The sequence below is a fragment of the Mesoplodon bidens genome (genome assembly GCF_964165515.1).
Source record: "Mesoplodon bidens genome assembly, chromosome: 11".
Lineage (NCBI taxonomy): Eukaryota > Metazoa > Chordata > Mammalia > Artiodactyla > Ziphiidae > Mesoplodon > Mesoplodon bidens.
In genome coordinates, this window is record NC_138167.1 from 7,160,099 (window position 1) to 7,176,627 (window position 16,529).

Here is a 16,529-nt window from a genome sequence, read left to right on the forward strand (position 1 = left end):
ATTGTAATTCAGTTGCATCTGACTGAGAGTGATTGTGCTGATTGCTGGGAGGTGTCCCCATAGGACTTCCAAAGTGAATTTTGCACAGTAGACATTGTGTGTGTGTACGTGTGTGTGTGTGCATTTGTGTATCTCCTTAACACACCCTCAAAATTTGGAAAAGTCATCTAGCTTTTTACATGTTAAATTTAAATGAGAAATAAATAGTATTAATGACAGAAATATATATGTACACAAGAACACAGACATACACGTTTTTTAGGGTAAATGCTATGAATATGAATGTTATTTCCATAGAGAATGCAGAACAATTGTTTCTGATTCTGTTCATTGCATGAGGAAATCCCCTTCTAAGGTGGGAAAAGATTTTGCCATTTACTAGAAAGGAAGGATTTCATTAGTAAAGTTAGGGGTGTGGAGAAAGTGGATAAAATGATGGCTTGGGTTTTCCATCAGGCAAAATTGGTGTAACACTTCCAGCATATGGAAACCCCCCCCCTTTTCGATTCACATAAACATCAGCGTACATTTCCTCATCCTGTAAAGCAGAGATATATTTCATCATGAAGTATAAAAGTGTAATGTTGGGATAAGGCCTCCTAACAGTTACTAGTAAGAAGAGTAACCAAACAAAATCTAAATTAATGTACTTAATTTCAAAATCATTGCTCTAGTCAAAAATGCATTTCGGATGCCTTTTATGGAAAGCGTTTTCAAAATATATCACCACTTCCCTTTATGAAATCAAAAAAACAAGTCCAGTAACTATCAAGCTGAAATATAAATAAGACATAAATCCAAGTCTCTGTATCTTGTGAATATATTACAGTAATATTTTTTGTGCTTTGATTTCCAGTTGATATTCACACATTTAATATATAAAGACATTTTATATCCAGATAATTTTGTCTACAGAGAAAAATGATTGAAGATTATATAGGCAATGTATACTCTTAAAAAGTAAATAGGTAGTACTTACTTGTGAAAAGTAAAAATAAAAGAGAGAAAAAAATAAATTGTTTCCAGTCTTGTAAAAAAATATCCCAAGTTCCAAAGTCAAGTTTGGAGTATAATTTTTGTTCTGTCCTATATCCTTCTCATCTTTCAGGCTTCACTTTCTTTAAGGTATGGTTTCTTAGGTAGTGTTTATAATTTTTAATATTAAGAAGATAGAAAATTTCTGGAAAGAACCCTAATCATTTTGCAACCTTTGGTGATAATCACTTTGATGACAGAGATATTGCTTTGCACAACATTCAGTGTTATGCAATTGTTTCCTCTTGGTTAAAGGCTAAAGGGCAAAGGGAAAATGTGCCTGGAATTGATCATGGGTTGTGTAATGAATGAGAGCGTGTCCTTCCCTCTGTGGAACATGTTCTTGACGAAAATTCTACCCACAACCCCAGCAGGAAGACACATCCTGCAGCAGATGGTAAGCAATGCGCCTCTGTCTTCTCCCTTCAAACCCCTCTTTGTGTGAACATCCACAGGAGTATGTACCTGGGTGGGGCTGCGGAGCAAGCTCACAGTGTTCTCTTTGGAATTACCTTTACCTAAAAGAATAAGGTTTCTGTAAACTTGTTTTGATTTTGGCATCAAAGCTGTCACAGCAAGTTATAAAAATTTCCAGAATCTTTTTGCCAGCAGAGGCCGACTTACTCTTCCAGGCAGAGTGAGGTTGGGAATGAACGCACCCTGCTGGGAAAGCACTGCAGCAGATGCCACCCCTTTGCATCAAAAGTTATAATTTTGTTGTAGCCAAAAGGAACTACATTTACTCACCCTGTATTTTAAATATTAGTATATTAAGAATGTAGTTTGTGTGTAGAATTTTCCTTCCATTCCCTGGATGGAACCTCACAGCCTGCTTTTGGATTCTGGTTCTATGACTTACCAGACAAATGGCCTCGGATGAGGCACATAAATTCCCTGTGCTTCTCTTTCTTTGTCTATGAATGGAAATAATTATAATAGCAATGATTTATAAGTTTATTGTGGGGATTAAATAAATTAATATATTTAAAGTGATTAGCACAGTGCCTGACACGTAGAAAACATTGGATATATCCCTTTTAAGATGGAATATTACACACACACACACACACACAGCCCAAAGTCCCAGTCATGGAGACCATTACTGTGAGCAATGGATGATTCATGTCAGCCAGGCATCTTACTGGCCCCTCTCCAAATGATTTCCTAGGGTTAGTAATAAGAAAGAACTTTAAAAAGGAGATATCGTCGGTTCTATATGAAGATAAGATAGGAAAACAGAAGCAAGGAATTGGAGAAAAACATGAATGATAAAGAAAACTTTACCAGCTGTAAATAAAAGAATGCCTAACTAACAGAGATTTTAAAATACCAAACATTTATTATCTCATTTGGCACAAATTCTGAGGAAGGTGGTACCTTCCTCAGAATAGAGCAGAAAGAATGGAAAAAGCTTTGATATAATTGTGTGTGTGTGTGTGTGTGTCTGTTTAAGAAGATGTCCTTAGTAAACTAGACCACCATTGAATAGCTCATGGAGGATGTATAGCTCTGATTTGGATGAGGCTAGCGTTAGCAAAGCAAAACATGGTATGGCACTTGCCCCTCTTCCCTCTCCACACAGAAGTACTTGGACATAGGAATAACTCATTCCATCTGTCATGTTCTTACAGTATAGTAATCACACTTTTTTTTTTTTGCGGTACGCAGGCCTCTCACTGTTGTGGCCTCTCCCGTTGCGGAGCACAGGCTCCAGATGCGCAGGCTCAGCGGCCATGGCTCACGGGCCCAGCCGCTCCGCGGCATGTGGGATCTTCCCAGACTGGGGCACGAACCCGTGTCCCCTGTGTCGGCAGGCGGACTCTCAACCACTGCGCCACCAGGGAAGCCCACCACTATATTTGTATCACCCATGGCACCACCTATGATTTCTCCTTCATATTGCATTGTATTTGAAATTGATGATGCAGTATTTGTCTTCTCTGCTTAAATATGACCTTCATGAGGGAAGACACTAAAAATCTATATTTTCTTTTGACTGTATTTTCTGTACCTAGGACCATATATCATATGGTAGTTGCTCAATAAACATTTTTCAACGAATAAATTATATTATGGCAGAACTGACCAAGCATCATTTATTCAATTAATAATTGTGAATTTTATTTATTTTTTTAAATAATTACTTTACCTTCTTTGATGAGAATAGGTTTAGGGAACCAAAAAGAGAAGCAGGGAGACCACTAAGAAGGCTGTAAGGGAAATACACATCCAGGTGATGGTAGCTTTGTACTAGGATGGTAGCTGGGAAGATTGAATGAAGAGGAGATATTTAGAATGTGTTATGAAAGTGAAGTAACCTGGAGTTGCTGTGAAGAATGAAAGAAATTGAGGAATGAAGAACGAATCCTTTATTTTTGCTAGTGCTATTGAATGAATAGTTAAAACAATTTCTGAGATGGAGTGTGAATGAGCAGAGAATTAAGAGTTCTACTTTACACATGTTGTGTATAAAATAAAAATGCTTTTTTTTTTTCCAGATATAATGTACAGATGTCAAGTAGGCAATTGAATAAACTAGTCTGGAGTACAGGGGAAGAATGGGAGCTGAAGATATAAATTTGTAAAATGTGTGCCTCACTGGTATATAGTTAATATTCATATCAAATATTGGCCCAGCTGAGCCAGATTCTTTTAATAAAATAAAATATTTTAAATTAAAAAAATTATTTTAGGCCAATATTTTCTCGTATTGGAAAAAAATAGGGTTTTCTTTGAGCCTATTAGGGCTTAAGAACACCAATATTTATATATCTCAGAGGTCTATATACTATGCTTTGACCATAAGAATCTGTACCTCCCCTATTCTTTTCAGATTATGTTAAATAAAAAAATATTATATATCATCAGATATGTTCCAAGAACTGGCCAGAATGCTTGAAGCACAAAGATGATTACAACATGATCCCAGTCTGTATTAGCATGAAAATATGAGCCATTGTGTTTTTTGTTATTTCAGTTACATAATCTTCTTGTGTTATTGTAGCAATTCCCATTATATAACCAAAGTACCATGCTCTAAGCACAGTGTTGTCTTAATAAATGTTCTAATCAAGTTGAATTACATGTTAACAAAACTCACTAACATTTTCATTGTATATTCAATTCTACCTCTTCTCCTGCCCAGGTCAACCAATATAAACTCATGGATGAATTACATCTAGAAGTGATCAGTCCTATCCTAAATAGTTAAATGAGGAACATGAGATTTTTAAGCCAAAATTGCATTTTGATGGGTCTATTTTTTTTTAATGTGCTTGCAAGACTGTCAGTCTACACTACAGCTGTACTAGCATGTTCCAGAAGTAACCTCAAGAGGAAAATAATCCTGTTAGATTATGTATAGATGAATAGTTCTATATAAATTTTGCCAGAATGATATATTAAGTTTAGGCAAATAAACATACACAGGTTATCATAAGAAATTAACTTAACAACTATTTTAGGACTAATTTATCCTGGAGGATCCATAATAAGTTATTTTTATATGGAGATGAATGTGTGAACTTTTAGCTTCAATATTTTGATAGTGAAGAATGCTGGTGTGTCAGCAAAGTACATCAAAATAAAAGGTATAATTGAGCAAAGTAAAGATATTTTATGAACAGTATATACCATGAAGACTTACTTGCTTGGTATTTAATACTGGCATTCTAAGAGATAATTAACTCCAGGTGCTTCTTCTACACAGAAGAACTATCAGGACTTCTAACCTAAACACAATTAATTGGATGAAGAATTATTGAATATTACAAAAAAGTTACACAATAAATATTCTCCATATTTTCTTGAGATCCATTTTTTTTTTTTTTTTTTTTTTTTTTCTGTACGCGGGCCTCTCACTGTTGTGGCCTCTCCTGTTGCAGAGCACAGGCTCTGGATGCGCAGGCTCAGCGGCCATGGCTCACTGGCCCAGCTGCTCCGTGGCATGTGGGATCTTCCCGGACCGGGGCACGAACCCGTGTCCCCTGCATCAGCAGGCGGACTCTCAACCACTGTGCCACCAGGGAAGCCCTTGAGATCCATTTTTATTGGATCATTCTTATCTGGGGAGTAGGAACTTGAGAAGCTCAGAGCCATTATCCCAGAAGACCCAAGCTAAATCTCTACATCTAGTACACTATGGTTATAACAAATCCCTTTTACTTACATAAAATATCTTTGTCTTTAAATCTGTAAATCTATAAATCTATATGAATCAAACCAATGCAAGTTAAGAAAATTACTGGTTTGACTTGTATCAAATTATTGAGGCCAACTGTATGTAGAATTGGACTGTATCAGTCGAGTTTTTTCCAGCTAATGTGAACAGTAAAGGAATTTATTGAAAGGTTGTTAAGGAACTTTTCTTTTCTTGATGTCCCTTTTGCTCACAGTGAAGCCCACAGGTCATAAGAATCTTCACCAGTTGTGTGGTCTTCAGTTCATAACCTGAGGAATCTGATTCATTGATGGTTCTACTTGAATGTGGAGTTGCACCAGCCTCGTGTTTAATATAACGACAGAACTGTGGTACATGGAGGGGCTCCATGAGATCATCATGGTTCCATGCATACTCCTGCCCTCATTGTCTATCAGTAAATCTATTGTTTTTGAGAGTGTGTATGTGTTATACCAGAGGCATAAACAAGGGAATCTCCAAATGGCCAGATAACAGCTTCCAATTCAGTGGAATTCGTAAGTGAATAATAAAAATAAATTTCATTCCTGGGTTCTAAAGCATCTAAACCAGAAAGGCCCATATTCCTGAAAATGGAAAATAAGTACTTTGTAATAGCCACTGCCAAATCTACATGTTGACTCCCAGAGTCATGTATTCTATCTCTGGAAGGAAGAGGAGCAAGCCCTTCCATATCACTCATTCCTAAACCTCCATCCCCCAATATATCTTTTTCTAAATCAATAATCATCTTGCAACACATTTGTTAAGCTTCATAAAATGGTGTAGACCCTTATCGCGGGGCATTTGGTGGATGTTTTCATATACTTAGGTAATTTTCCCACATATGTGTTTCACTTCGAAGAATTTCGAAAACTCCATTCCCAGATTATCTTGACACCAAGAAGCAGCTAAGTGATGTTGGTTCAATCAATCCCATGCATTGTTATGAGACTTGGAATCAGAAGTGAGTGAAATGAGGAGGTGGTGGGGGAAAGTGTGAGTGCAAGTGGGAACTTCTAATTCATTGAAGATAAGATAAGCAGAACTTTTCCCATCTAGTCCAGTGTGTTCATTCCACCAATCAGGAAGCCAAGGGTGGGGATTCTGATCATTGCCAGGCATTATCAATTATAACCAGACACCTGGGAACTGGATAAATAAAGAGGAGACAGATCTGGGCTCCATTATTTCTACTATGAAGCCAACTTGGATCAAATCTCCAGTTGTCCTTGATACTCACAATTCTCCACTCTTATCTCAGGTATTATTAAAGAGGCAGTATGCAATATTTTATAAAATATTTTGGTATTTTTATTTCCCAGAGCTCAGATGCTTTAGTATTCAAGCAACAAATGTTTGGGAAAGCTAGGAGGAAGATTACAGGTATGTGTTCTCCACCCTAACTGAGGAGGGAACCAATGGAATTCATGTAAATATGGATGGATCAAAATTCAGCAGTCCACATCAAACACTGATGAAAAAAATAATTAAATAATCTCCTGTTCGCCATTTATGAAGTGCCCATTGAGAGCAAGTATTTGGGGATCACACTGTACTGCTACAGTCTATACTGGGCTGACTACTTCTGAGAGTACTTGTAAAATTAAAGAAAAGGAATAACAAGTCCAGAACTCTAACTCAAGTCTTCTTTTCATTTTATTTTAATTTTTTTACTGAAGTATAGCTGATTTACAATGTTGTGGCAATCTCTGCTGTACAGCAAAGTGACTCAGTTATACACATAGAGACATTCTTTTTTAATATTCTTTTCCATTATGGTTTATCACAGGCTATTGAATACAACTCTCTGTACTATACAGTAGGACCTTGTTGTTTATGCATTCTAAATATAATAGTTTACATCTATCAATCCCAAACTCCCAGTCCATCCCTCTCCTTCCCACCTACCTTGGCAACCACAAGTCTGTTCTCTATGTCTATGAGTTGGTTTCTGTTTGTAGATAGGTTCATTTGTGTCTTATTTTAGATTTCACATATAAGTGATATCATATGGTATTTGTCTTTCTCAGTCTGACTTACTTCACTTAGTATGGTAATCTCTAATTGCATCCATGTTGCTGCAAATGGCTAAATCAATTTAATCCCTAAATCCCTAATGATGTAGTGAATTAACTTCTCTCCTCTGCATTCAGAATCGTGCTATGTATGTGCCATCCTTGAAAGTACTGAGAAAATAGTCACATAAATCATTCTCTCTGGGACTTAATCCTCTCATAGAACCCAGTCGAGGAAGGATGCTCTAAAGTCTTGGCTTAAAATAAGCACTGAAGATGACATCACCAAGATGGCAACGTAGGAGGTTCCTGAATTTCCCTCCTTTCACTGATGCAAGAAATATACAGTTGATTGTCAATCAACTCCCTCTGAGAAAAATCCAGAAACTAGTTGAGTAACTCCTACACATAATATAGGGAATTATCAACATAGTTGAATACATTAATTAATATAAATGATTGAATATTTTTGGTTCAGTGCTTATAGACAAACAGGAATTTGTGTACAAGATAATTAATACGATTTGTCTGTTCATTAAGGACATCTTACACTTTATTAAGATGGTAATATAATATAGACATTTTTCTATATTAACAATATAATATAGTTATATTGTAATATAATATAGACACTATTCTATTTAAGATACTGATAAGAGTTGAATGTATTTTTATTTTTAGTTAAATTTATCACCTATTTGTATATTTATAGATTTTATGTGTGTAATTGCATATGTGAAAATGTGTTAATAAATCCTTTACTGCAAAGTTTCACATAAATGGTACACAAGGGAAGAATTAGAATTTTCCTTTTTCCTGTAAAATGACTATTTTTCTGTGCCCAGATAATACTTTTTTGTTGACCAACTTATGCTGTTAAACTTGTTCTTGATGTATTTTAACAAAAATTTCCTATTAGTCTTTGCCTCTTGTTGAAATGTGTTTTTAAAACTCAGTGTTCTATTTATAGCTCATTTCCTTTGGCAATAATCAATTTTGTCTTTCTCATATTTAGGTCCCAAATTAGGAATAACAGAACCGTTAAGATATCCTGTTTTGTATAATCAATTTTGGGGTCTTGGAAAGGCCCCCTGGCAACACATTTGCTCCTTTATTTTATTCACAGAAATAAGGTAAGAAAATAAAAATGTTTGCCAGTCTCAAAATTTGATTATTTCACACTAATGTGAGAAGAGTTTTGTTTACCAAACTTAAGTTAAAAGAACTGATAAATCTGGAAAATGTACATCTTCCTAGATTTATTATTATAAATTAGGTAACAATATAAATATGTTATAATAATGGTGTACTTTTAAGATTTAAAAAAAGATAGTCATGTTTGAGCACAAAGAGGGGTATAATAATTATTTACAAAAAGATTTTGCTTCTACGATTCTAGATTTGAACACTCTTGTCAACTGAGGACACTTGGAGTTATATTAAAGTCTTCAATTATTTGTCTCTTCTTCACCACTGCAACATGCTGAACCCAGGAGAGCTCCTTCCTCTGCTTAAAAAAGAAAATCCCTCAATGGATTAATCTCTGTTAGAAAATTATCTTTACTTTTGTAAATTCCCTTGTATAATCCTGATTTAATTTTGTTTTATAATAGTTTACACCTAAAAACAAAAACTTGAAATTATCAAGCAGGCCATACAATTACAGATTCAAACTCAGTCATGGAATATGAACCTCTCCCCGAATTTAAATCAGTCCATATGACTGAGCCAATTTTCTTCATCTGGGTCTTCCAGGTAAAAAGAGATAAAGGTCAACATTTAAGCAAATAGTAATCACATTCCAGTATGCTTGGTCATTGCTTGTTTTGAGAGCTACCTTTCACTGAGAATGTCATGAAATAACTTTGTAAGGGTTTACTTTTTACTTAAAAACTTCATTGTTCCTATCTTCAATCTTCAGTGAAAAGTACAGAGAATGAAAGGAATTCAAAAACTGAAAATTGGCAAAGCTCTCAGAGACTTTAGATCTTCCATGGTCTAAGGCATTGGCTGTAAGCCTTGATGATGTGGACCCCTGATGATATGGACCCTCTCTGATGGATTAAGTACTCTATGCATTAGGGTACTTCTCTATTCAAACAGATATAACTAGATGCAACCAGTCTTACTAAACAGGTGCAAACAGCTTTGTAAAAATAATCACTCAAGCACATCCCTTCATAACTCAAACACGGAAACTTAGTCTTCTCAAAGAAACCCCATAAAAAATCCACCCCTACCCTTTGAAGGAAAGGACCTTGACAGGCACTGTAACAACTAACATAGCAGTAAAACTCCAAGGTGTTGATCCTTAGATGCGTGTTTTCCAATTAAGAAGACACACACAATCTTCTCTTAGTCAGTGGATATTATCTTCTTCCGATTGCTGAGTGTCTATTCCATTTGGAGACTTTAAATTGAGGATTCTTCAGTGTCCTGTAAAAGCAGATAGTTGCAGGGAGTAGAAAACTTCTGCCCAAGATGATAGAACAAAATTAATTTTCTGGTTCCCCATTATCCTATTTCTTTATTTCCTCTTCTCTAATCTTGCCTACTATTGTATTTTAGCATCTCATATTGACCAAATGAATGATTTCTCAACAAGTTCCCTAAGGGAGCTTTTCTTTTTCTTCTTACTGTTGACACCCTATGGTCTTCTGTCACTCAAGGAAAAATAAAATGATACTGTGCATAATATTCAGACAATAGCTACCACTTGTAATTATCTGATTGGCAGGTCTCTTATGTCCTATCTGTTCCTGCTGTAAACCCTCTGATAGCTGTTCCTTTAAAACGTGCATTCTCAAATAAAAAAGATGTGGTATATATATATAATGGAATATTACTCAGCCATAAAAAAGAATGAAATAATGCCATTTGCAACAACACGGATGGACCTAGAGATTATCATACTAAGTGAAGTAAGTCAGACAGAGAAAGACAAATACCATATGATATCACATATATGTGGAAACTAAAATACAACATAAATGAACATATCTATGGAACAGACTCACAGACATAGAAAACAGACTTGTGGTTGCCAAGGGGGAGGGCTGGGGGGAGGGAAGAATTGGGAGTTTGGCATCAGCAGATGCAAACTATTATATATAGAATAGATAAACAACAAGGTCCTAATATAGCACAGGGAACTATATTCAATAACCTGTGATAAACCACAATGGAAAATAATATGAAAAACATATATACATATAACCGAATCACTTTGCTGTATAGCAGAAATTAACACAACATTGTAAATCAACTATACTTCAATAAAATTAAGAAGAAAAAGGCAAAAAAACCAAAAAAAAATGCATTCTCAGCAGGGGTGACATCACCCCCAAGGGGGCAAAAATTAGTTCTTATAGGTTGAAAATATCTTATGTTTTTTATGTATAAGCATGTTTATAAACACAGGATATAAACAGGTACACAGCAATCTATACCTACAGTAATAAAATCTATTGGGTATGGCCATTAGAAACAAAATGTCTAAAAAGGCTAGTCAAGGAACAAAATTGAAAAAACATTGAGAAACACTGTTAAAATATTTTAGAAGGTAGATTTTCTTTACAGGTCTCATGTGGTACTTAAATTACCCTTATGTTGTTAATCTCAACTGTTAATCTTATAAAAATTCAACCTTTAAACCATCTGCCCCCCACCAACAAAATATTTCTATTTATCCTTTTTTTTTCTTTTGGCCTTTTTTTTTTTTTCTTTTCACTGTGCAGCTTGAGGGATCTTAGTTCCCTGACCAGGGATTGAACCCTGGGCCATAGCAGTGAAAGTTCTGAGTTGTAAATACTTGACTGCCATGGAATTCCCAAAGTCATTGTATCCTTATCAACTGTGCAGGAAGTATTTAACTCTACTCAGAAAACCTGGCCACCTTAAGAGACCAATGATGGATTCTCTCCTATTAAAATGAAGGAACCTTATACTACCAGTCAGGGCTGTGCCCATCCCGGGTACCATTGTTTGTGTGGACATCATTTTTACTCTTAAAAGTCAACAATTCATCTTTTAAAATTAAAAAAAATATATTGAAATATAGTTGATTTACAATGTGTTAGTTTCAGGCATACAGCAAAGTGATGGTTATCCATATATATCTATTCTTTTTAAGATTCTTTTCCCTTATAGATTATTACAAGATACTGAGTATCGTTCCCTGTGCTATACAGTAGGTCCTTGTTGGTGCAACAAATCATTTTAAATCCTTTAGCCAAATTGAGCATAGCTCATGATTTTTACCTTAAGGAATTCTCAAGGGGGTGTTTGTGTTATAGCAAACACTTCTTTCTGTACTTCATAAAAAAATACAAACAATCAAGTAAGCAGCCCATGACTAAGCTAAAAGAAAAAGCCACCTGGCTCTCTGAAATGAACCTAGAAGGATATTCAGACATGTTTTATCGGTCTGGGTTTAATGGTCTCGGTTCTGGGCTTTGTGGTCTATTTCAAGTACTAAAACAATTTTGTTGCTGATAGTTGTCTGTGTTGCCCTTGACTCTTTGCATCTTATCCAAAGTCTTAGGTGCGATTGCACATCCATGGTTACATCACATGATTCAACAACGTGTAACAGCATCATGAAGGACTAATTCTAACTACAAACAAAGTTCTCGGGAAAATCTCCTGATTCACAGAATGTTAGCAATGGTTAAGATCTGGATATCACAGATTAACGTCCTATAACTTGCATTCATCTGCCTTTAACCAAAAGCAGGGAATTAAGACAGAAAAATATGTCCCTGAGAGCTCTTACCTGGTGTTCTCTTCTGAACATAATTTCACAGAATACAAACATTGCACAAGGTCACTCTGGGACCACGATAGAGTGAGACAAAAACAAGGTCACTCATTAATCATCTCTAAGCACAGACAGAAATCAGAACACTGTGTAACTGCAAAAATAACCAAATATTTCCCTCTCTTAGCTCACATCAGTGACAGCTGCTTCTTTTCCATTTATGGCTTAAGTCTTGGTATGTTATTCTTGTCCCTTGTATTAAAGCTGTTAAGAAACCTTCAGTGACTACACAGGGGTGTGCATGTAAAAAGAATTTTAAAACTCCAAAAAGTATACTTAAATGGAAGTTTTAATAAAGGCGAAAGATCTGATACCACAGGAGAAAGAAAGCACAGGCAAATATCTGGAAGGTCCTAGACATACAGGCACATCTTCCAGGGTCCTCTTTCTATCACACAGGACAAGCTTTATCTCTAAAACATGAACCACCAAGATGTGTGTGTAATATCTCAGCCTCTGGGAAATCAAGGTACATGTTTGTTAAGAGATTTTTATTTCCCCACTGGTCACACAGCCAAAACCTGTCTATGTAACCAGGTTTACCTGGTACAGAACATCAATCTATACATTTTCAGCAAAAAATGTAGTCAAACTGATATAGAGCACATGCATATATTTTTGACACATTAAACCTCACCTTATAAATCATTAGTTCATCCATCCCTATCCTGCCCATGTTTTCTGGTGTCCCTGGAGGTAATCATAGAGTTACCATAAAATAGCTGCAAGTTAGCACTGTCCCTATACAATACTCAATAACCCCACGAACCAAATTGCCCAGTGAACCAAAATGCTGGTTTCTGGCATCATCCAATCCAGAGCAAGCCCCACTTTATCAAACTCTCCCCCAAATTTCCCAGCACAAGGCCAAGTCCTGTAACAGATCCTTCCTGATCCCTTCCTACTGATATACTCTGCAGTGTGAGATAAAGTTGACTTACAGCTGAACTGGACCAGAAAAGCTGCAGCCTTATCCCTGGTAATTTATGGTGGTCCGACTTTGACTCTTGGATAAAAAAGGGCAATAGAATTTATAAGGTACTGTTCAAAGTGTGAAGCTCCTATGTGACCCTTAGGCCAGTTTGTTAATGGATGGTTTCCAACTGGCGCAACCAGTTAGACAGCCTCACTTGACAATGTGACTGTGGGAATAAGAACCCAGATGGGAATTTCCGTCTGGAGCTTTCCCAGAGCTATGATTCCTTGCATAGATCTTGGTAGTTCAATTGCCCCCGGAAGTCTCTAGCCTACCAAATATTTGCCTGCATTCTCTTTCTCATGCTCCACTGTATCCATGGCCTTTAGATAAAGGCTTTACATAAGTATGCTCTATGGAGTCTTGTGATTGCTTTCAAATATCCAAACTGGCAAAAACCTTGCACTCATGGATCCTCATGGTGTGTAGGATCCCTTGTTTACAGCACATAGTAAACTCAGATTTAACTCAGACCTGTTTTTTTAATTTATTTATTTATTTATTTATTTTTAAACATCTTTATTGGAGTATAATTGCTTTACAATGGTGTGTTAGTTTCTGCTTTATAACAAAGTGAATCAGTCATACATATACATATGTTCCCATATCTCTTCCCTCTTGCATCTCCCTTCCTCTCACCCTCCCTATCCCACCCCTCTAGGTGGTCACAAAGCACCGAGCTGATCTCCCTGTGCTATGCAGCTGCTTCCCACTAGCTATCGACCTTACGTTTGGTAGTGTATATATGTCCATGCCACTCTCTCACTTTGTCACAGCTTAGCTTTCCCCCTCCCCATATCCTCAAGTCCATTCTCTAGTAGGTCTGTGTCTTTATTCTCATCTTGCCCCTAGGTTCTTCATGACCTTTTTTTTTTTTTTTAGATTCCATATATATGTGTTAGCATACAGTATTTTTTTTCTCTTTCTGACTTACTTCACTCTGTATGACAGACTCTAGGTCCATCCACCTCACTACAAATAACTCAATTTCGCTTCTTTTTATGGCTGAGTAACATTCCATTGTATATATGTGCCATATCTTCTTTATCCATTCATCTGTCGATGGACACTTAGGTTGCTTCCATGTCCTGGCTATTGTAAATAGAGCTGCAACAAACATTTTGGTACACGACTCTTTTTGAATTATGGTTTTCTCAGGGTATATGCCCAGTAGTGGGATTGCTGGGTCATATGGTAGTTCTATTTGTAGTTTTTTAAGGAACGTCCATACTGTACTCCATAGTGGCTATATCAATTTACATTCCCACCAACAGTGCAAGAGTGTTCCCTTTTCTCCACACCCTCTCCAGCATTTACTGTTTGTAGATTTTTGGATGATGGCCATTCTGACTGGTATGAGATGATATCTCATTATAGTTTTGATTTGCATTTCTCTAATGATTAATGATGTTGAGCATTCTTTCATGTGTTTGTTGGCAATCTGTATATCTTCTTTGGAGAAATGTCTATTTAGTTTTTCTGCCCGTTTTTGGATTGGGTTGTTTGTTTTTTTTTTGATATTGAGCTGCATGAGCTGCTTGTAAATTTTGGAGATTAATCCTTTGTCAGTTGCTTCATTTGCAAATTTTTTCTCCCATTCTGAGGGTTGTCTTTTCGTCTTGTTTATGGTTTCCTTTGCTGTGCAAAAGCTTTGAAGTTTCATTAGGTCCCATTTGTTTATTTTTTATTTTTTTTATTAGTTTCTGCTTTATAACAAAGTGAATCAGTCTGTGAATATACTATGGTACAAAAGAATATACATCTGTTCCCATATCCCTTCCCTCTTGCGTCTCCCTCCCTCCCACCCTCCCTCTCCCACCCCTCCAGGTGGTCACAAAGCACTGAGCTGATCTCCCTGTGCTATGCGGCTGCTTCCCACTAGCTATCTACCTTATGTTTGGTAGTGTATATATGTCCATGCCTCTCTCTCGCTTTGTCACAGCTTACCCTTCCCCTTCCACATATCCTCAAGTCCATTCTCAAGTAGGTCTGTGTCTTTATTCTTGTTTTACCCCTAGTTTCTTCATGACATTTTTTTTTCTTCTTAGGTTCCATATATGTGTGTTAGCATACAGTATTTGTCTTTCTCTTTCTGACTTACTCAATTTTGTTTGTCTGACTAGCTCAATTTTGTTTCTTTTTATGGCTGAGTAATATTCCATTGTATATATGTGCCACATCTTTTTTGTCCATTCATCCGATGATGGACACTTAGGTTGTTTCCATCTCCGGGCTATTGTGAATAGAGCTGCTATGAACATTTTGGTACATGTCTCTTTTTGAATTATGGTTTTCTCAGGGTATATGCCTAGTAGTGGGATTGCTGGGTCATACGGTAGTTCTATTTGTAGTTTTTTAAGGAACCTCCATACTGTTCTCCATAGAGGCTGTACCAATTCACATTCCTACCAGCAGTGCAAGAGTGTTCCCGTTTTTCCACACCCTCTCCAGCGTTTATTGTTTGTAGATTTTTTGATCATGGCCATTCTGACTGGTATGAGATGATATCTCATTGTAGTTTTGATTTGCATTTCTCTAATGATTAATGATGTTGAGCATTCTTTCATGTGTTTGTTGGCTGTCTGTATATCTTCTTTGGAGAAATGTCTATTTAGGTCTTCTGCCCGTTTTTGGATTGGTTTGTTTGTTTTTTTGCTATTGAGCTGCATGAGCTGCTTATAAATTTTGGAGATTAATCCTTTGTCAGTTGCTTCATTTGCAAATGTTTTCTCCCATTCTGAGGGTTGTCTTTTGGTCTTGTTTATGGTTTCCTTTGCTGTGCAAAAGCTTTGAAGTTTCATTAGGTCCCATTTGTTTATTTTTGTTTTTGTTTCCATTTCTCTAGGAGGGGGGTCAAAAAGGATCTTGCTGTGATTTATGTCATAGAGTGTTCTGTCTATGTTTTCCTCTAAGAGTTTGATAGTGTCAGACCTGTTCTTGTTAGTCTTAGGCTGGTAAGCATCAATGAGGGAATTCAAGGTAGAAATCTCAGCACCAAATTAGGTAGACATAATTTATATCAGTGGAGAGCAAATATCTATACTACATTCTACTTGCTGAACAATAAGTTTGGAGAGAAAACATGTAAAACCATAGTACAGATGGTACAATGGTTTTACAACAGTTTTTTGACTTTACTATGGTACAAAAGAAATATGCATTCAGTAGAAACACTTCAGTTTAAAATAGGCTTTGTTTTAGATGATATAGGCCAACTATAAGCTGATGTAAGTGTTCTGAGCATGTTAAAAGTAGGCTGGGTTCAGCTATGATGTTTAGCAGGTTAGGTGTATCAAATGCATTTTCAGTTTATGATATTTTCAACTTACAGTAGGTTTATTGGGATATAGCCCCATCATAAATCCAGGAAGATCTGTATGTGGCTATGTTTAAATGCATACATTAAGGCAAAATGTTTGGGGATAGGGCTGGAGAAAACTGAACTGTTCTGCATTTTTAAAAAAGACTTAAATGGTTTTTTCTTCTTTGTTTTTCTTTTCTTTC

General features: G+C 36.3%; 1 long non-coding RNA gene across 3 annotated transcripts; it reads left to right on the forward strand.

The window, feature by feature from the left end:
- Positions 1-4,967: 4,967 nt before the first annotated feature.
- LOC308625364 lies at positions 4,968-10,274 on the forward strand. 3 transcript variants are annotated; one of them, XR_014017087.1, is made up of 4 exons: positions 4,968-6,598; positions 7,454-7,620; positions 8,246-8,363; positions 8,630-10,274. It is a non-coding gene; the product is annotated as an uncharacterized lncRNA (long non-coding RNA). The 3 variants fall into 3 exon arrangements; XR_014017086.1 differs by having other exon boundaries at positions 4,968-7,620; XR_014017088.1 differs by lacking the exon at positions 7,454-7,620.
- Positions 10,275-16,529: the final 6,255 nt, after the last annotated feature.